The sequence below is a fragment of the Lethenteron reissneri genome, chromosome 48 (genome assembly GCF_015708825.2).
Source record: "Lethenteron reissneri isolate LAM-NWPU_2019-01 chromosome 48, ASM1570882v1, whole genome shotgun sequence".
In the NCBI taxonomy this organism is placed as follows: domain Eukaryota; kingdom Metazoa; phylum Chordata; class Hyperoartia; order Petromyzontiformes; family Petromyzontidae; genus Lethenteron; species Lethenteron reissneri.
The window spans coordinates 6,428,523-6,451,760 of NC_083826.1; positions in this window are offsets into that span (position 1 = coordinate 6,428,523).

The following is a 23,238-nucleotide window of genomic DNA, read 5'->3' on the forward strand; positions in this document are numbered from 1 at the left end:
GCTGAGACACTTGAGGGCATTAATTCACTTTGAGAGCTCCCCTACTCCCCCCCGACACAGTCCCCTCGCCAATTGTACATTCCTCATCCCAAAGGCGGAGGAGTTTCACTTCTATATTTGGAGGTGGGGCGGCAGAAATTTGGGGAATCGCGGGTGTATATATTACTTAATTTTTGTAATCTTAATTGTATACTACTGAAAATGAAGTAATAAAGGTGGCCAGTTTGGGTGCGGGATTGCCCCCCCGTGCCCCCCCCCAAAGTGCCCCCCCTCCCATCCCCCACAAACTCTGCCCGTGCCTAATCCATCGCACGATTTAAAAACGGGACACGTATCACACGTCAGGTTATTGTGTGTATGGTAACATTGATGAGAGGTAGAATTGTCCAACAAATTTCAAATTATTATAGTGAAGTCCCTGCGTTGGCAGTGGTGCACAAGCACAAACAACAATAAAACAAAGTCACATTCGTCGATAATAATAATAATACTACTGTGCTGCTTTCAACGTAAAAAATAATAATAGGTGACATTTCAGGCAACCCTTATCCATTTGTGTGCTATAAAAAAGGGATATTGCCCGAAACGTCACCTATTGTATATACCTTTCATTTTAAGGCCACAGTCTTACCGACGAATGAGTTGAGCGTTGAGTGCGATATGCCACGATAGCCAAATAACTACGTCAAATGCCGTGAAACGTAAACATATCCATGCATTACCAGTATAAATATACATGAAAACTATATATTTTAATAAACGTGTTAATATAAAATTATACAAATCTCCAGCCCTTTGTTAACCCACTGCTGGATGCTGATAGATGGAGGCATTCCCACACCATATTATCTTGACGTTTTTATCACCATACTTCACCATGCTAGTCAGTGCCTGTTGGTGCAGGTCTGGCGGTTTTGGGGAGAGGTGGAGGCGGTGCCAGTATGGATTCAGTCATCACTTGCCACTGATGTCAGCCGTGGCTGGGAATCGCACTCAAGTTTGCTTGGTTCTTACCACTGCCATGAAATAGTTCCATCCAATTGTTGTGGTCTGCTTGAGTGAGATTAACCTAGTTAGGAGCCCCCTGGAAGGGGGCAGGTGCATGGAGGAGATTTTGTAAAGATCTGGAAAGGTGTGTGTGTGGGGGGAGGGGGGGTATATACTGGAGGGAATGGTGGAAGGTGCTGAACGACGAGTTCATGGCTTTAGTGGAGTGTGAGGGCTTGCCAGTAGAATGAGAACCAGGCCACGGCCCCATGTGAAAGTCCCATTGATACCCTTGGAGTGGAGCCGAAAGGCTCTACCCTTAATCTCGTCCCGTCCCGCGAGTAACCCTACTAATAAAGTTCTGCCCAGGTGGGCTCCACCCCCCCTCTCCCGCCCGTAGATGAGAAACGTCTGGAGATGGCTCCTTGTGCGTGTGGAGATTGGACACTTAACGACGAGGAACGCTGCCCTACCACGCCCCCAAAAATTAAACGCGGCACGTCCTCTTTTAAATCCTTTATATTAAGTTCACTTGCTTGCTTGCTTGCGCGCTTACGACCGTGCAAATCTTTCGGTCGTTTTTTAACCCACTTTCCGTGATCCAATCGAGCTGACATTTTGCACACAGACTCGTTGTGCGTGACAATTTATTTTCGTGAAATTTTTTTTCCAAAATTTTACACTTTTTAGATAAATTTTTTTTATATTTAATTACCAATTGCTTAATGGTGGCAGGCAATCATCTGACCCATAGGTGGCAGCCATCTCAAGCCAGAGGACGAGAGGACTCTAGCCGCCCGTTTCAAAGACCAATGTGGGCTGGGTTGTGGCCCATTGAACACGCATATAAAGGATTTATAGTGAAAAACTTAGTTTTTACGGGTTAATTTTTCCCCCTGTTACCACAGCGAGACCGAACGTCGCTGTACATCTAACAAGCCGTGTTCGACACCTCCGATGATTTATTTGCGTTTCTCATCGAGCCATGTCATGTTCGTGTAATTGTCACGATGATCAATCGTGCGGTGAGACCCACCGCCCACGTCAACACCACCGCCGCCGCCACGGATGCTGGCCGAGTGAAAACAGGCCATTGGACCCGAGCAGCTGCTCGCGCTGGAGAAGTAATGTAGACGAGTGATAAATTAATGAATAAATAAAGACAGCCGGTGCATCTGGCATCGTTCACATAAACACGGAGCTCTCCCGAGGGGCCTGCACTGACGCTTATAGTGCGCAGTATGCGTGCAGATGTTGAAAAACCCTGCAGCATTCTCAAGCACAGCATTCTCAACTCGAGTTAAGAGTCCCAGCGCCCCCACACCCACGCAGGCCCCCAAAGAGGCCCGGCTCCAGCTTCTTTCGTAAGGGGGCAGTAGTGTGGGCCATCATAACGGTGATTGCATGTACACAGTACCACGTAGAAGAACATATTGGGAGGCCCAAAAGGGACATTTGGTGGTGTGGGTCAAACGCCAGCACCCCATTAGCCACCTGACCTGCCCCGTTGGGGACTTGTTTGGTAAAATGGGTCTCGGCTCACCCATGAATATGCTTGGACTATGTGAAGGGCTTCAGCCCCCACCCCCCAAAGGCTGTCCTTGGACTCATTTGGTGCGCCCTTGGCTGCCCCAGGCTGTGGGGATATTCGAAGATACTTCCCCATGCTGGTGGATGCAGACTAGTGGATGCGTGTAACATAGAAGTGATAGCCAAGCAGTAATGTACGGCAATTTATTCTGCCGCACAATCCTATGGTGCCCACCAGAAAAGCCCTCGCAGCAGCCTACAGCAGCCCATCATTCATGGTGGTCTATATCCAATGAATATCGCATAGGCTGCACCCAGCAATACTCCCAAGATCTGAAGACATAGGGCACTTTCCAGATGATTAGTCACGGGCAAATATGAAAAGGTAAAGTTGCAGCCATGAAATTCCTTGCTCGTGCCACTGCTAGTGGAAGCGCCTCCAACTTGGGGGAATCTCTAGAAAGCCTCTCTCGAGGGAATACGGCCTACTCATGCTGGACAAATGTCTTGAAAGAGGTGGGAATACCCAAACTTTACTCCACCACAGGGTGCACATGTTTACACTTCTGGAGGGGATTTGAGAAAAACTCGCATCATTGCTTCAACCACTGTGGCCGGGAGACCGAATCGACGAGCTCCGAGTTGCAAGTCCAGTGTGCTCTGGCCATTGCACCGTGGCAGCATTCCAGACTTGCTGAAATGATATTTTATAAGTCTATTTGAATTAATTTTGTGTAAAAATAATAATAAATCGAGACACCATTGCATACAATCCTTGCCCATTCTCAATGTGCGGTCGTGTGTTTGAACAACGATTCATCACATACGCACATCTCTGACCGTGGGGCAAAAGTGAAACGAATAAGGAGTAAAATGTGGCACCCAGGAGGCCAAGTTAAACAAACTGAGAAGATGTGGCTGGCTCACAATAAGTTGGCTGCAGCAGCTCTAGGTGTTTAGGGGCAGCAAAGTCATCGGGTAACGTCACAAAATAATGGGAAAAAAAAGAGTAGGGAACGTGTTTGTCTTTTATGTCAAAGTAGATGTTGTTGGCAGACAACGCGGACAGGAAACCCGCCTAACACATTAACTCATACCATCACACTTTACACTTCATTTTTTGCCTGTAATGTCTGACAGAAATTCGACTTAAGGCAGAGAGAGAGCTTCTACATATATTTCAGGACACACGTGTAGAATGCCCTGGAACTACGGGCCCTCAATATTTGCCGAGCAATTGCTGGCTCACGCGACTGCTGGTGGAAGGGACTTCACGAGAGAGAGAAAGCTCTAGATATGCCCCCGAGAGGGTTTCCAGTATCGGCATAATCTTCCAAACTGGTCCGGCTTATTGGAAGTTATAGGTAACACTCATTCTACTCACCACATGTAACCTGTGTTCAACTAACTGTAGTGTACCTGATCATTGTATTATGTTGAACTTCTTTCACACCGTATGCAGCCAATCATGCTAACCGAAAGAGCTCTGTATCCCAAGTCCAATGTACTGGCTGCTAAGCCATTCCACCGTGGCAGCTGCCCCAGTACTCGTAGATTCGTTTTATTTTCAAAGATCCTCTGAAAACATCTCCTCCTCGTAACGGCCTCTAAAAAAAACCGGAATAAATGTTTTTTTGAGACCAAAAATTGTCCAGCCAAAAACTCATATCATGGTAACTGCAACAAATGCCGTCAAATCAGATTAATATGACATCCCCGGGCTCTGCATATTTAATAACGCTACATCGAAGAAAAACAATTCTGATTGTGTTATTTTAAAGTGCTTCAATACACAATTCACTTGTTATAGTATCCATGTCAAACCATTCACTTCGGCGCAATTCTTGTTACGTTCGTTTTAGAGGAATAGACAAATACCACACAAGTTCGGTTTATTTGTTACTAAGACTATTTAAACTGCAAAAAAATTGAACGTTTCCGAGAAATACGTCTACAGAGGAGATGGAGCAACGAAATCAGTTCATGTGCACGTGCTAAGACGGATTTGTAGATTGCAGGACCGTGAGGGGAGGGGCTTCATCCAGCAGTGGATTAACCGTGGCTGATGAGGAATTAACAAAAAAAAATTTGGGAGATGTATAACACTGGTTAACAACAACATTTTTTTTCTGGCCTGGACTTTCAGGGTGCTGATTCAAAATCTGATCTCAGATTTGCTCCATCACATCTCATTTTATGCTATCGGCATACCCCATTTTAATAGATTTTACCCGAAATTAACTCTGTCACTTATGATTGCAAGTTGTTGCGAGTCAGTGACTGCTTTAGTGTTAAAATATGGTGCTGTATTTTTAGGATAGTGTGTTTATAATATCATTTTATGTAGATATCCACATTTATTAATATTTTTATTTGCAGTTTTGATTGAAAATGCAATATTTGATATCTCAAAAACCTGATGTGATAGAAAAAAACTGATGCCAGATTTCGAATCAGCACCCCAAAATTACATTAAAACCGTTGGAATACCTTATGGAAGGCATGCGTAATAGCCGAGGGATCTTCACTGGTAATTCTACCTGCAGAACGTATGTACGTGCGACAGGGATGTCCTCTGGCACCTACATTATTTAACATATTTTTCAACCACGTAGTTCGAGAAAGTCTTCCGTGGCTGTACCGGAGAAATATTCATCTGGTACACATACAACGGGAGGCTGATCGATGCGAGGGCGCGGTCGAGGGATGGCTCCCTATTGGTCAACCATGTTACGTAAGCTGATGATCTGGTGATTGCTGCTTACTCAGAGGAGGAGTTGGAGGCGCTGCCGCTTGACCTGGAGCGTGGCTATTAAGAGGTTGGGCCTTACTATTAGCCCCTCCAAAAGTAAGCACTTGCCTGGGTGTTTGGTGTCAAACACTCCTTCCGCTCAACTCCACATTGGCGGGGCAGTTGTGGAGAGGTTTCTGTACCTGGGGAACGTGCTTATGACCAGCTTTGGTTAACAGCAGAGGTCTCACTCCGAATCAGTCCAGCAGCATTATCTTTTCATTGGTTGTGTAACACTGTGTGGAAGCGACCTCGTCTGTCACTTCATATGAAGCTTCGGGTTTTTTCAGCCACAATCATGCTCTCTCTTCTCTATGCTTGCGAAACGTGGACCTCCCTAATGGAACATCTTTGCCAGTTAGAAACATTCCAGCTGTCCTGCCTACAATCTTTCCTGGGTTTAACCAGGCTGGATTATATTAGTAGCTCCGAAATCCTTGAAAGATCTGGAGGCAAGGCTGCGTTGGCTGGGTCATGTAGCTCACATGCCAAACCACATGCATTTGTTTGGCCAGTTAGAGGGGCTAAATGAGCGCGGCACGGGCTAAAGAAGCGATGGAACGATGTGAACCGAGAGGATATGGAGCTGAGTGGACTTTCCAATGACTTTTACCAGTGGTGTCAAGATCGGCCTCTGTGGAGGAGGCTCGTGAAGGACGCGAATGGGCAGTTGTAGGCAGTCGCCCTCCAACAACAACGGAGGGCGGAGGAGCGACACAATGAGTGGAGCGGCAGGTGGCGTAAAAATACGCAAGTTGGCACAATTGGGGGCACAGGTGGTGCATCTGCCAGTCATCTCAGTTAGTCAACCCATGGCACCTGGGTGTGTCCTGTAACCTCCTGGCAGTGGGCAATCTACACTTCACGTGACCTTCAAGTGCACATAACTTGGCACAAGAACCGCAGTGCCATCACCGCCACTTAGTGGCGGATGGCGGTTGTTGTTATACATATGCACCTCCGATTAGCTTGGTTAGCTACGTACGGTGTGAAAGAAGGTAAACATACATAAATACAGGCAATGCAATTGGGTCGTGATCACAGATGCCCTAGCAAATTTGGTGAAGTGGTGGTTAGCCCACTGCACTTGAACTTGGCGACCTGAGTTTCATTCAGGGCAAACATCAGTGGTGAGTAACAATCTGACCCGATGGCGGGTAACACCTATCCCACTTCACCAACCCGTATTGACGAGCGTGGTGAAGTATGGTCGAATAACCTCCCCCCCAAGACTGACAGCACATGCAGAGTCCTTCATCCGGAAGTGTAGCTGCTAAAGAAGTGCCATGCCTGCAGTTGGCCTAAGTATAAGAAGTAGGAAAGCCAAGGCACACAGTACATTCAAAAACCACAAACACAAACGACACTGCTGCGTTATATTACCATCTCATTTCTAAACAATGTCACGAAACGTGATCACAGCACATATTCCAAAGCAGGATAGTGAAAAACAGAATTGGCATCACCTCTGACATCCCCATTGGGGTTAATGCTAGTGCACAAGCCAACACAAGGCCTTGAATTGCATTGTAGCCGATTATAGTTTTTCACTGTGTCCGGCTAAATCAAGTGAAATTCCTATTAATGCTTCATTTATACCTCCGGGAACTATGTACGAGTGCGGGGCAGAAAACGTGTTACCAAACACTCCTGAACGTAAAAGCATACCGTGACTGCCATTGGCAATGTGGTATTAAGGCAGTCTTGATTTGAAGTTTTCGTGACTGCAGGAATCCATACTCTTTGGTTCTTTCGGTAAAGTCACGTAGGTATAAAATAAAATAAATCACGACGTTTCGGGCGCAACACAAGAGTCCGTCATCAGGTGGGAAAGCATGAGGCAGTGTTCAATAATAATGTCCCTTTTGCATAGGAAAGTCTCAGTGTATCTCAAGACTATTTTTTAAGCAGGATGATGAATTGGGATGTTATGTTCGGCCAACTCCATTAACGAGCGTCAGAGGTTGGAGCAGTTTGAGAAAACCCACGCATCCAAAGGGAATAAAACCTCGAATCTCCGCACAAGAGGAATTAAGAATTTCCATTGCTATACTGCAATATCCTGAGCCACTTCGTAAACAAAAGCCAGCAACAACAACTGATATTGCAAGGGCAGTCTTCTATGGAAGTGCTAACTAGGGCTCACGTCTGATTATCTTACAAGATTCAATGAGATCGGGCACATTTAGGCCGGGTTGGTCATCGGTCCAACATTGCCATTACAATTGAGTAACTATAACAGGAGGAGGATGTGCATTTAATGAGGCTGTCCCCTGCCTTTGTGCGTGTGTGCTGCAAACAAAAACTCGCCAGTTTAACACGTAGGCTTTCGCGACAAATATTATTCACAATAAAGTATTTTCGGGTGAGATCGCGTAAGTATCAATGTGTCGTAACCCTCCACCACCCGACACAGCCAGTAAGGTTTGTCACGTAAAAACCGCGTCAATGAGTTTACTACTTCAGCCCACCGGTGTGTTGGAGAGTAATACAATAACACACAGGTGGGCAGAATTAGTAAATTAATTGGGGCGTTGTTTACGTGACAAACCTGACTGGCTGTGTCGGGCGGTGGAGGGTTACGACACATTTATACTTAGGTGATCTCACCCAAAAAACCTTTATTATCAAACACACGCCAATTATGCAAAGCGGGCACATCCGTACCATTTAATTTTTTTAACGAGCTCGGGGTCCATTCCGGCACGGGACGACATTCACTGCGCAGAAAAGTGTGGGTTTCCCTGAAAGGGAGGTGCGAGCGAGGAAAGTAAAAAAACACAAATGATGTCACGATAACAACCCACGAGCTTGTTGAGCCAGCGATAGTGGGGAGGTTGACGAGCAGGTTGATGTCAAGTCTCCAGGGGACCGAACCGTGACATTTCACAGAGACGTCGCCCGAAACATAACGTAAGCGCTGAAAATCCACACCCCGCCGCACCCCCCCAACAACGCTTCAAGTCCGTTAGCGTTGGGAATGTTCGCCGCGTAGGATTTGGAGCTCTGTTCTCGCTTCCCGAAGGTAGAAACTCCCGGCACGTGCGGAGAAACGTCAGACATGATGCCGAAGCGACGTCAGCACGCAGCGCGAAGCTAAACACAAGTCCGAGTGCTATTATAATCACGTATCAGCTTACGTTTATTTTTTTCCCATACGACCGTTTCAATGTACGTGAAGCTCATCAACATCTCAGAAGCCGAGCGAGGCGTGGGAGCGTGGCGAGTTGCGTGGACGCGAGACGGCTTGCGGCGAGGTGACACCAAGTGACCACGTGGGCAATGCGTCAGGAGCTGCAAAAAAAAAATGTCGGACACCGCGCCGAACGCGACACGGTTTCTATTTCGCTCGGCAAACGTGCGCGCACCCCCCACCCCCCCCAACTGCAAGATTCCCGGCTGATGTACTCAACCACCAAACAAACTCCCCCATACCACACGCGCGGTGCAATGCCGTTCGAGTGGAGAGCACACGCCCGGTCTCAGGAGACTAGAGCCTCTAATCCCCTCGACGGCGGCGAGCGAGCGAGCGAGCCAGCGAGCCCACAGAGCGAGAACGAGCGAACGAGGTCGCTCAAAACGAGAAGCAGATGCGTCTTGGGCCTCGCTTGGGTCTGTTGCCTGGCCACACTTGGCAACAACTTCAGCTCGGCTCGGCAGTCAGCGGTCGGGCGGTGCTCGCGAGGCGACGGCTGCCCTCCCCTGGCCTCCAGATTGACGGGACGCAGCGGGCGCCGTGGTGGCGAGATGCTAACTGCCTCGTTTCCAGAAGTTTCTGGGGGGTTCGATCCTGATCCGTACGCCTGTATAGTTGGAGTTTGCATGTTCTACCCGTGGTCGTGTGGATTTTACTCCGGGTCCTCCTGTTTTTACTTCCACATTGAGCAACTTGCGTTTAGAGTGTTTGGCTGCTGTACATTTGCACGTTAAAAGCCACTTCGTTGGGCTATCATTTGTGGCCAGGTCGTTTATGAAAAATAGGTATATAGCACTCTTACTGCTTTGATTTTCGGTGCGATGGGCGAGTGGGTGAGCGAGCGGGAGAGCGAGCGGGCGAGCGTTGTTGTAACTAGCAGCGTGGTGGTTGAATAGTGTGGATGGGATGAAAACGGCGAGTGTAGCAGACCGAGTCCTCAGCATGGGTGGAGGGATCAACAAGCGACGTTCGTAAAAACCGTAACCATTCTAGCGGCGATGGAAGAGTGATAAGGGGGTGACTGACCGCCGGTTAGTTAGTTGCTGGAGGTGAATCAGTAAGTGCTGGATCATCATCATCATCGCTGTTGTTGTGTATAAGCGCACTTAATCGGGGTTTTTTATTTGAATGAATGGTTCAATTATCGCGGTTTTATTTTAATATCGCAATTACCCCCCCCCCCCCCAACCGTGGCATTAATTGATCGTGCAAATTATACGTTGCAATTTATAATAATTGCAGCCAGAACATTTCAACCGGGAATTCGCAGAATGATTTTTTTTAGTATAACTGAGACGGTCATTGATGCCTGTCAAATACATTTTTTGCTCACGATCAGAAATACATTTGAATCAATAATGACAGCAACATGGGCCGTCGTTTAAAATCCACAATTAGTTTCTACCCGGTAAACCAAACCAATCATCTCTTTAAATGAAACAACCACATGCAATTTTTTTGGAAGCTGTACAAAAAAAGAAATTGGCAGTACAGCAGGAGCTGTTTTTTTGGTGAAGGAAAAGTGTTTCAGCAAGAGCAATTAGGTAGTCAAGTGTGGAGCCCTTGTGTGTTGAGACCCGTTGCTGGGTAAACAGGGGCGGAGTGTTAAATAAAAAGCCACTTGACGAGAGCTTATTCATTTCCTTTCGAGCCACTACGTTCGGAGTGAATAATCAATCAATAAATCGGCCGGTCGAAGCCGAGTCAGGATCAGTCTCACTCGTAGTCACGGGGTCGTTAATCACAAACCGTTTCAAGCGGATCACATTTGGAATCTATGACTACGCAACCGGCAATTTGTTATTATTGTTGTGTTTATGTTTTGTTGTTTAAGCATCCGTGCGTGCTTATTTTGTTGTTTGTTTAATCATATACGTGTTTGTTATTGAAGTTAATTAAAGGGTGGCTATCTTTGACTCGGAGGGAGGGGGGGGCGTTAGTTTAGAAACAATTCTGCCAAGTCGACTCTTTTGATTTCTGGGGGTCCCGTTGAAGGGAGGAGAAAGTAAACATTGGAAAGTGCTAGATTTGAAGCTTTCGTGAGTGCAAGGATTCATATTCTTAGGTTTTTTCGGTGAAGTCACGTAGGTAAAACATTAAAATTAATAAAAGTAAAATAAAATAAAAATCACGACGTTTCGGAGGCAACACAAGCTTCCGTCTTCAGGTGGAACCGTCACAGCCCGACAGCTGTATCAAGCTGTACCAAGTAAACGGAAGCTTGTGTTGCCTCCGAAACGTCGTGATTTTTATTTTATTTTACTTTTATTAATTTTAATGTTTTACCTACGTGACTTTACCGAAAAAACCTAAGAGTATGAATATTGGAAAGTGCGCGTCTAACAATATTAGAGATATTCTTGGTTCTTTCGGTAAAGTCACGTAGAAGGGAAACGTCGTGAGAATTGTATTGTTTTACATTTTTATTATTTTATTGTTTCCCTTCTACGTGACTTTACCGAAAGAACCAATAATATGAATCCCTGCAGTCACGAAAGCCTTAAATAAAAATATTAGAGAGATATATTGATCGGTTGATTCGTAGATTCAAATCGGTTCAATATGTGCAATGAAGCATGCATGTCGGAAATTATTACTTATGATTAATGCTAATTGTATGGAGATTACTTACAAACGTTTACCCGTGAGTATAATGGGTGAAATTAGAAGCGAGTCAGAGAATAAACGAGACGGACAGATCAAAGACAAATGTTACAAATTAGACAATAGGGACTTTTTAAGCAAACAGTACAAACGAGACAGTACTGCAAAGACAGAGAGTATATACAACAGGCGATGAAATAGTCCATTATCGACAGTAAAAATAACCGATCCTAAAATCGCGACTCCAAAAGTAGATCTGAGTACATTAGCATACAATGGCTAAATTGTGCATCTGTAATCTAGTGCACATCTGTAATCTCAATAGCCACGGGGGTAGCACTTCTTAGTAGCAGGACACCTCCAACTTCCATCATGTGGAAGACCTCCCTTTGCCACCATCCCAACATGAGTGGTGCCTCTCTATCGCTTTCCTCGCGCTCAGCTCACACAAGGGAGCTGCAGAGGGAAAAAAAAAACACAGAGAGAGTTTCTACAGGTGCACATGAGAAATATCCAGCTGGTCTGGGCTACGGGACGGATGGAGTGAAAAGCTCTGGGATAATTGAAAAGCCATCAGCAGAAGTCCTGTGGTGTGTGCATCATTCCTCCTGAGTTTGGGCTTCGTGATAGGGGCGTCCGAGCTGGTCAGGCCACGTGCAGCCACCGTGCTGAGGTCTGAAGCTGTCGATCACGAGTTGGCATCGGCATTGGAAATGGTGAGACGACGGGCAACACCGACTCAAAAGGAACGGCCAAAACAATTGCATTGTTGTGTGAAGCGGTTAAAGAAAAACATAACACAGTGTTCCTTTTTTGCTGAAAACATACTCAATAGAGTATTTTGGCATCAATGTGCTTACATGAAAAACTAAAGAAAATATTACGCAAAAAATATAGACAGTATTTTAAGAGAGATAGCGCTGCTGAAGAGCGCACTTCATCGTACTGGGCAATGCGGCTTGAAGGGCGGGGAGGACAGACCTGGGAGCATAGAAGTATAGTATAGCTCTAGATTTGAAGCTTTCGTGACTGCAAGGATTCATATTCTTAGGTCTTTTTCGGTAAAGTCACGTAGGTAAAAAATTGAAATTAAAATGAATAAAAGTAAAATAAAATAAAAATATAGTATAGCTATGAATTTTGCTGCATTTGCCTATCTGCCCAAAACGTATCCCACTTCTGCCTACAACAACCAGTTTTTTCAAGCCAACTTCCACGACTTTGTCACAAAAGTGCTTGTACGACAACAACAAAAAGTGTTATATATATGTATCTATTTTGCGGCAATATTTCAAGCAGAGCTACAACCGCCGTGCAACGTCGTGACAACGAGCAGTCAACACGTGCAAGCCCAAAAGCGTTCTCGGTTAAGAAGCGCGGCGATTTCTCCCTCCCCAGTACATAAATCTTCACGTCCCTTCGCGGAGTTGCTCTGTTCCCCTTCCAATGTCGACCGGCGCGTTGTACCGGGGGCTCGCGTTTTGTCGCATTGAGTAAGAACGAAAGCGCCAAAACATTCCATTGGAGGGTGACACGTTAGCACATGGGAAACGTCTGCGTCGTCGTCGTCCATCGAACTTTTCATCCCTTTTCGTCTCTCTTTGTTGCTGCTTTGGACTCGTACGGCGTTCAATAAAACGAGCGTCTCTTTTTTTTTTTTGGGGGGGGGGGGCGGTTTAGACAAGCAGCAGCAAAACCACGCTCGGCTTGCAATTCGCAAATAAACCCGCCCGGTGGCCTCAACGCTGGCACCGGACACAAATGACGGCGGCACGCGGAGACGAATAACAAACGCGACCCACAATCCAAAGGACCCCACAGCAGCTGGTTCTTTGATCGAATCAAAAAAGCAAAATCTCATGGCCGGGCCTTGTTTTTGTTCCACTAGATGTGGGCCAGCGTAACTGTGGTCAAAAGAGGATATGTCCCCCGCGGACCATCTGAGAGTTTTTGAGTCGAATATTTTTAATGCTTGGCTCCCCCCCCCCCCCCCCCACAAAGTTTGATTGATATTGCGCTGTCGCTGCCCGTGTGTCGCGGAATGAAGAGTCCGTTCAGAACTCTCGCAGAGCAATGCAGTTCATTGCCCCCCCCCTCCCAACTCCCTCTATCTTTCTTTCTTTGTGGCCTGCACCGCAACTCTTCGCATGAATTACGAATTCGAGCCAGATTATCTTTAACGCATCCGATCACCAGATCTCGGAAATCGAGGCAGGGCTGAGCCCCGTGGTTACCGCTCAGACGGTTACAAAGGGGTTGTCTTGCATCAATATTGGGGCGGCGACATAGCCTAGCCTAGCAGTGGCGTGTGCATAGCTTCTTGCAAGAGCTTAAGGGTTCGCTTCTACTGGCTGCCCTGGTTAATACTGCGGTGTATGACAACCACAATACTACTACAGCAAACTTTTGATTATCCGCGCCAGTGATGGGGAGGACGGGCGCGGGTTGTTCATAATCGCGTATAATCCAAATAAATCCATTTTCCGCAGATGTCTACTGCTAATTATGTTTAAGTTATAAAAATTGAGTTTATTAATGAACCAAACTACATTTTTTGAGTAAATAGTGTATTTATTTTGTTTTATTACAAAGTCCAGAACACTCCGCCCACTAAGTGGATAGCAGCAGAGCCACACCAATCAAAATCAATCAAACTCCGCCCATTGATACAAAGATATGGAACTACTGTACTGTAGAGGCGATCACGTGGATTTCGGATCAACAGGAGCAACATATTTGTTCCGTTTAAGCACGTGACTTGTAATGCACATTTGCAAGAATAACAATGTATAACTGTTTTTTTTAGATTATTACCTTGGGCTGAAGGGAATATAAACGGGACATTAACTTACGTTAAAATCTCGGGTGCGCGGTTAATAAACCTGTGCGCGGATAATCGAGAGTCTAACTGCACTATGCGCCGTCTGCTTCGTGGTGATGTTGACTATCAACAACAAGGCAACTCCTATGACTAATTGGGAATAGGACGCAAGCGTAGGATTGATCACCCTGTCGCTGGCCGCCTTTGGGGAGGGTGTATAGTATGAAAGGCCGAAACACCCTAGGAACCAAAGGTTCACTACTGACGATGCGCTCCCCAAATTTCACCAGGCTCACTGTTCATGAACTCTTGGAAGTGCTTGCACAAAGGATAGTAACATCTCATCCTGTGTTCTTGGAATCTGCACTATGCGCCGTCTGCTTCGTGCGGAAGTCAACGATCCCCGGACGCCAATTCCAAAAGAAGGCAAATTGTGATCGGGTGTCGTGGAACGGCGTCAGTCCAAACTTGCCAAAAAAGTGCAAAGATGGCAGGTTACCCCCCATTGGGATTATATATACACACACACACAGACAGGCAGCAGCAGCAGTCATCGCCCTCCTTTTGGCATATGAGTGCCCCAGGTCAATCTTGCACATGAGAACTCTCTTGGTCCCTTGAGTTCACCTGGTTTAACAAAATAAACACACGTGTATAAATTGTGAATGTGGATGACTGTTGTGTGATGTTCTTAGACAGAGCCTTGGCCGTCTTGTCCCTGTGCTTGACGTAGTATATTTGTATTTGAAATTGTATACATATTATTAGATTTAAACACATGTTGGGCATGTCTAAATGCGTATTTGCTATATATACGTGTCACCTGACTTCCTTGCAAACGGGATGTTTGAGCTGAAGGTTTTTTTTGCAGGTTAAATATTTCAGAAAAATGAATTGAAAAAAAGTAATAATCTGAATGTAATAATTGGTTTTTGACCCTTTTATCTGGTAGCAAAACTGACACCTTTTTTTTTTACAAGGAGTCATGTTTGCATTGACCACAATACCTGCAGTCGGAATGCAAACAAAAAACATAACTCTGATAATGTATGCACTGTCCTTGAAATGTATTGGTCCACACCCGCCAAAAGGCGTCATCTGGTCCAACACCATGTGAGACTAGGCTCTAAAGAAAGCAGTTTCGGGTGTGGACCAATCAATTTAAAGGACAGTGCATACATTATCAGAGTTATGTTTTTGTTTGCATTCCGACTGCAGGTATTGTGGTCAATGCAAACATGACTCCTTGTAAAAAAAGGTGTCAGTTGTGTTGCCAGATAAAAGGGTAAAAAAACAATCATCATATTTTGTTACTGGCAAATGAGGTTCCAATAATCTGAATCTAGTCTCTATCTTATTGTGAAATCAGTTGAGCAAGGGATTGAAAGGTCACGCCTGTTCCCAAGGATGTAGCCTCCCGATGAATACATCAATCGACTTTCCAGGGCTCGTAAATAAATTTGGACAAACACCCAAAACGTGCGAGAGCCCCCTTCAGAAATGTGACCACGTTGCACGATTTCAAGACGCCGTTTGTTTTGTTTAAAGCTCTGGACACAAAACTCTACCGGGATCCTTTTCCCACACTTCGTAAAAAAAAAACTAGACATCTGCTCGAGGGACATAGGATGGGGAGGCCGAACTTTCGGCAACTGCAACATCCCCGAGGCGAATGCTGGCGGTGAATTTGCGCGGAGTGGGAGCAAATTGCACTTACGGTAAATGAGCAAAGCTCCGAGCCAGAGAACAAACAATGCATTAATCGCACGGGGGAACTCGGACCCACGGAGAGTTGTTGTTTTATGTGCCCAGCGCAATACGTTACGAATCAAGGAAATTTCCAAGTGCGTTTGTACACGTCCCAGAGTAGAGACAAAGCGAGCAATGCAAGTTCAAGACAAATATCCTCTTGGGGGGGGGGGGGGGTACAGCGCTTTTTGATGGTTCAACTTTACATCGCACTGTTTCGAATCACTCTGACTTCGGGAGGGTGACTTGCATAACCTCACCGCGCGCCGCGCGTTCCAGCCAACTCGGAGTTCTACGCGGTCGGTAACATTGCAAGATTGCGAACTCGAACATCGCTGGGGTGTTCGGTCTACCGCGCTGGATTCCAGGGGAACAAAGTGGGTTGCTTTGAAAACGATCGAGATGCGGTTCCCGTTTTTCCTTGAGAAGTCGGCGGTTGGGGTCGCATGCCAAGGTGCAGTTGCCAAGTTTATTCTTTTGACCTTGTGAGCAGCTGGACCTTAGCATCGTGGGGCAATCTCAAACAGGCACACTACCTGGGTCACCTTTTGTCTTCTCAGTTGCTGATGGTTACACATCACGCCAGGTACACTAGGTGTCATTTGAGGCCGATTTGAACCAGGGCAGACCTCGTTGAAATCTCACTCGCCACGAATGCTGTGATGAGGAATCAAATTCAGGTCGCTGCGTTCATATCACAATCCGCGAACCACTGTGGGACCTCTTCACCCACTAGTTATATTTTTTTTGCTGAAGAGGTATTTTTATTTCCCCAGAAACAATGAAAACATTCCTCTTCGCTCATTCCTCAATCAGTGTTGTGGAAAGTCAAGACATTTACATTTCTGCTCTTTTTCATTCTCCCTCTAGCGATGGATAAGTGGGGACATTTTAGGACTTAAATGTTTTGTTGAAGACGCGTGCAGATGCCTGGGATGAAAGAGATGAATTGCCAAGCAAAACAGCCGTGTCTGAGTGCTGCGATCTCAATCCCTCCCGCGCTCCATTCTTCCGTGGCCCAAACAAGCAGGCCGTTTTTTTTTTGTTTTGCCTTTTAATCCGCTTCCAAATGCAACGCGGTGCAACGATAACGATAACAGAAACGAGCGACGGCATGCGGCGAGACGAAACAAGCAAACACAGCGGCGCTGCCGCAGAGTCAAGATTGCGGCAGCCGCAGCTTGATGCGAAAACGGGGAAAAATCGAGGAACGCGAATTTTTTCAACTTTGTAAGGGGCGCTGGCAATGCTGAAGCGCGCCACGTGTTGTGTTTAATAAATGCCTCCCGTAGAGCGGAGGAGGCGACGCTAATGAGCGCTCCGAGTCAGATGATCGCGGGGGGAGATGAAGTCATGACAGTGTAATGGTCTCAATCGCTACGGCGAGCCCCTCTGCAAGGGTCAAAACAAAATAAATCTCACGACGCGTCGGCGTCTCCAAGCATTTGATCACCCAATCATCCCCCTCGCAAACTCACGCGACAGTGTTGACAGATTCACAAGGCGGCGCATCTCTCCACCAGCTGCCCCCCCTCCCTTTAAAGCATTTAGAAAGCACACACACATCATGATGGCACCAAACGCAGCCCCTAATCCCTCGTGTTCCGGGTGCAAATATCCCACCATTTCAATGAGGCTGTGGCACCTACCGACCAGCTGAAAGATAAATGGATGCGGTGTTTCCCAAAGTGTTCTAGCTCTGCCCCGGCCTGTGTTTCCCCCCCCACCCCCCCCACAGTAGCCTGACATGACTGAGCAGGAGCTGGAACCAGGCGGCGTAGCTCATTTTAATTGGGAGCCGCACGCTTTCAATCGAGCAGCCCTGGAAAACAGTTGTTAGACGAATATCTGACAATATCTGACAATATTCGTCTGAAGAGGGGAGAACTTTCCGTGCCAATGATTTTTTCACGTTCCCGGGAAATTACACATTTTCAGGACAAGCTAGAATCTAAAAACAAAGCGGACTCTCCTGGGAAAACCGGGACAGGTGGCAACCATCGTCTAGGCCCTAATGGGGTTAACGTGTAGAACTTCCTTTGCACCGTACGTAGCCAACCGTGCCAATCCGAAGTTCTGGGGAATGATGACAACAAGCCGAACACAAAACGCAGTTCTAAAAAGAAATGCGTTTTCAATTTCGAAAACGTGGAAAAGAGATGTGCATGGGCGCGGCTGTCTCTCACACTTACGTCAACTTCGGGGCAGTGTTTATATTTTAATAATCCAGTAAAAAAAAGACAAAATATTACTTCAGTTTGGAATGTACATGTACCGCCTCTTTTGCTAATCCCATACTGCGGGTCCAGGGGGTTGGGGGGGGGGGGGTTATTTCGCCATACTTTACACTCATCAGTGTGGAATGGTAATGTCAGGCAGCATAGAAGTACAATACAACAACCGTATGTTACCACGCTGCCCATTGCTTCCCACCACGTAGCCCACGAAGTCTGGGACGGTGCAACGTGAACCACGCATATGCTGAACAGTGTTCAACATGAAAAACCTCTTGGGCTACACCCATTTCAAACCTTTTAAAACAGTCTGCCTCAGCAGCCGACCATGCTGTCCCACCTGATGACGGACGCTTGTGTTGCGCCCGAAACGTCGTGAGTATGAACAATGACGGCCGCTGCTCTGAAGCGACAGGAGGGAAAGGGAAGGGGGGGGCACCGCAGGGGGGTGGAGGCCGTAGCGCCCCCCCCCCCCCCAGTTCTCGTACACCCGCGGTCACCAAGGCTGCAATACACAGGGAGATCACAGATCCACGTGCTCCAGGCCAACAACGGCGTTTGCGAGGCATTTTTTTCGCCGCGATCTTTCGCCAAAATTCCTCGTGTTGCATTGGAAATTTCTCCTGCACGGTATCCGTGCTGCAGCCTGCGCCTCCCGCCATTGAAAAGCTTTGGAGAGATGATGGGGTTGGGGCACTCAACCCAGGGGAGTGGTAACGTTTGCCGTTGGGTCTCATGCCCCCACTCGTAATGGGATATACGCGCGCCTGGAAAACCTGTGCATTTTCGGCGCAAGCCGGCACGGCACGGCTTCTAGACGGCCGCGGAAACGCAGCACGGGTTTTTTCCAGGCGCACGTATATCCCATTACGAATGGGGGGCATGAGACCCACCGGTGCACGCATCTGTGGCAAACTTTACCAACTCTCCTTCCCAGCAGTGTGGCTTGCACCGTAGGAAGCAGGAGCACGGACACGCACACGCACGCGCGTGCACTAAAACAACCGAGACCTGATTGTATAGCAGCTCGGCCTAACGACCGCGATCAATCAAGGGTCGGCGTGGCGTGCACATGCCCCCGCTCGAGGTGGCCGTTCGCGAGCGTAGGGGCGGCTGCGTCGCCGCGAGATTTCCCCTCGTGCGCCAGGCACACTTTCAAAAGCGATGCAATTGTCTTGCAGGTGTGCCTACCTGAGGCAAAGGAATTCCCCAACAATACGGAAATCCGAACTGCAAGAAGTGTGTTAAACATCAGGAGTAATTCAGCAGGCATTTTCCCCAACAGGCCCACACGTTGACAACGAGGCTCAGGAAGGTGAAACTGCTCCTCTTGTCCTAACCAAAATGTTAAGGCTATGCGGGGGATCTTTGTTTGTGTTTGCTGAGCAGTGGCGGCGTGGTGATTAGACGAAGGCGGTCACAGGCGTGGTGCTGGCCACCCACCTCCTCGCGTGCTGTGCCGGCCCTCATAGGAGCTGCTCACGAACAGCACTTGCTTCAATAGCCTGTTTGAAAAGGCTATACGGGAGGTCATTGTCTTTGCTCTGTACATCTCCGATATGTTTTAAAACTGCGCTGCGTGTTGCTCGGCACGAGGTGAACTCTGGTAAGTATGATCCAGGTGGGAGAGAGGTCGGATACGAAAATTCGGATACAGAAGGTCACATTTGTTTAAAGTGGGATGGCAATTAGTGAAATTTGTCCCAAACCTGCCCTTGATTTTGACTGCCCACGGCAATTCCTTTTGGATAATGAAAATTAGCGATTGCAAATAACATGTGCAGCATTACCTACAACAGATGGCAATGAGTACTGTGGGAGTGGATTGCTGCTGTGACTGCGGTGAATTTCAGCCGAGCCCATTTGTGAAGCTGAACTCTATCGAGTACCATTTCGCAAGGCTTCTTCATTCCTAACCACGCGCGGTCAAAAACGCTTGCAAGAGCAGGGGCTTTCTTGTTTGCAGCCTGTCGTAGCACGTGAGCAACATTTATTTTCCAGGACAACTAACTGCGAAAAAACGCGGCAAATCCCATAACTGTTCTTGCAGCCATATGTAGGTCTGCATGTTGCGACTAGCGCTGTTACATGCGCAATAACTTCGGAGACACGAACTGCAGAGGGTTTCTTTTTTAATAACACGATATCTTCACAGCGTCGACTCGACGACACAGAGACGATTTGAGGACACAATGACAACTGCCTCTATGGCGACGACTGACATTGTGACGACAGCGACGACAGCATCGATCCCGATCCCCACGGCAGCCTCGAACCCTGCTTCTCGCCCCCCCCTCCCCCCCCCCCCAGCAGTGGCCCATGCCTCCGACCCTGGCCACGCCCCTGGCCACGCCCTTCTTCTCGAACTCTCTCGCAAGCAGAGGTCGCAACCGGGTACCCGATACCCGTACCCTACCCAATACCCGGCTACCCGTACCCGGTCGGGTACGGGTAGCCGTTTGCGACCCTGGTGCGGCCGGGTACGGGTAGGCCGTGAGTCACTGGTGAGTAACCGTTTGTCACTCATTTCGGGTAGGGTACGGGTACAGGTAGGGAACGGGTACCCGTACCCGGCCGGGTATGGGTACGGGTACCCATTTGCGACCCTGGTTCGGCCGGGTACGGGTACGGGTAAGGAATCAAAACCCGTTTGCGACCTCTGCTCGCAAGGTTCTCTGAAGATCCCAGATCGTTCCCCTGTCTGTTCCCTGTCCTGGTTATTCCCACTTTGTTGTTACCACTCGCGGCCACCAGTCCCCTATCTGTCTCTACATCTGTTGTTACCACTCGCGGCCACCAGTCCCCTATCTGTCTCTACATCTGTAGTTACCACTCGTGGCCACCAGTCCCCTATCTGTCTCTACATCGGTAGTTACCACTCGCGGCCACCAGTCCCTTATCTGTCTCTACATCTGTAGTTACCACTCGCGGCCACCAGTCCCCTATCTGTCTCTACATCTGTAGTTACCACTCGCGGCCACCAGTCCCCTATCTGTCTCTACATCTGTAGTTACCACTCGTGGCCACCAGTCCCCTATCTGTCTCTACACCTGTAGTTACCACTCGCGGCCACCAGTCCCCTATCTGTCTCTACATCTGTAGTTACCACTCGCGGCCACCAGTCCCCGAGCTGTCTCTACATCTGTAGTTACCACTCGCGGCCACCAGTCCCCTATCTGTCTCTACATCTGTAGTTACCACTCGTGGCCGCGGTGTAAACGGTCAGCCGGTCGGCTCGCTGCACTTGCAATCCAAAGGGCGCCCGTTCGATTCGATTTCCCGGCACGGCAGCTGAAACAACGGTGCGAGTTTGAATCCACCCCCACTCCCCACCCAGCAGAGTAGATGTGTTCACCACAGTTGGTAGATGGCTTGTGGTCGGGTAAAGTCTGGGTACTCCCATCATCTCCGAGACATCTGGCCAGCGTGGAAGAGTTATTATAGCTGTAATGTAATGCGGTCCATTGAGAGACTTACCTTTTTATCAGTGGGATCCTGCACAACGGAAGCAAGAGGGGTGGATTAACTAACACTTTGGGCTATGACCCTCCCTCAGAGAAGGAAGTAGAACGATTACTGATTGTTAATAAGAATAAACAAATATCAGTGCATGTACAGACGACACCCAATGCGGCCCCTTTTTTTTACTCGAAATAAGCTTCCTCTCGAAACTCAAATGCTCCTGTGAAATGAAAGGCATTGAAAAAAATATGCTCTCTCTCTTTTATCTTTGCGAATCCCTTTATCCTCTTTCTGCCCTAAAGAAGGGCCATTGTCTGAAACGTGTGAGCCTTATATATTATTATTTATATGTTTGCAACAAAGCAGAGTTAAGGACAACGCTGCAGGGAGTGTTCCGAGGAGGATGAGAGATGGTTTTCTCTGCGAATGCTCTCCATTGTTCCCGAGTTGTCGAAATTGCAGCAGGGTGCACGCTCGTACGTACACTGAACTTCTTTCGCGCTCTACGTAGCCAACCATGCTCATCATGCTAATCTCTCACATTAACATAGCCACTTCCGTGCCCTATAATTTCTCACATTAACATCATGCTAATTTCTCACATTAACATCATGGTGATCTCTCACATTAACATAGCCACTTCCGTGCCCTCTAATTTCTCACATTAACATCATGCTAATCTCTCACATTAACATAGCCACTCCTGTGCCCTCTAGATTCTCACATTAACATCATGCTAATCTCTCACATTCACATAGCCACTTTCGTGCCCTCTAATTTCTCACATTAACATCATGCTAATCCCTCACATTAACATAGCCACTTCCGTGCCCTCTAATTTCTCACATTAACATCATGCTAATCTCTGACATTAACATAGCCACTTCCGTGCCCTTTAATTTCTTACATTAACATCATGCTAATCTCTCACATTAACATAGCCACTTCCGTGCCCTTTAATTTCTTACATTAACATCATGCTAATCTCTCACATTAATATAGCCACTTCCGTGCCCTCTAGTTTCTCATATGAACATCATGCTAATCTCTCACATTAACATAGCCACTTCCGTGCCCTCTAATTTCTCACATTAACATCATGCTAATCTCTCATATTAACATAGCCACTTCCGTGCCCTCTAGATTATCACACTAACATCATGCTAATCTCTCACATTAACATAGCCACTTCCGTGCCTTCTAATTTCTCACATTAACATCATGCTAATCTCTCACATTAACATAGCCACTTCCGTGCCCTCTAGATTCTCACACGAACATCATGCTAATCCCTCACATGAACATAGCCACTTCCGTGCCCTCTAATTTCTCACATTAACATCATGCTAATCCCTCACATTAACATAGCCACTTCCGTGCCCTCGTCGAGGAGGCCGCTCTCCTATCTTACAGCAACATGCTAATTTCTCACATTAACATCACTAGCCCCGGCCACTTCTTTATGACCCTTGGGCTACACCCATTTCAAACCTTGTTAAACAGTCTGCCTCAGCAGCAGACCATGCTTTCTCACCTGATGACAGACGCTTGTGTTGCGCCCGAAACGTCGTGATTTATTTTATTTTATACCTACGTGACTTTACCGAAAGAACCAAAGAGTATGGATTCATGCAGTCACGAAAGCTTCAAAGCAAGAAGGAGAACAAACTAAAACACAAAAAGTAGTTCTCAAGTAAAGAGTGTTCACACTTGGTGGTTTTTCAGAGCATTAGCGGGTATCGCACGCAACTTTAGTGGCCGATAAAGGGGAGGTGGGGATGCGGTGGTCGAATGGGTGACTGCTATTGTCTTGGCTAGAACGGGTGGGTGATTGTGAAGGCGTGGGTACCCGTGGAGGTTTGAT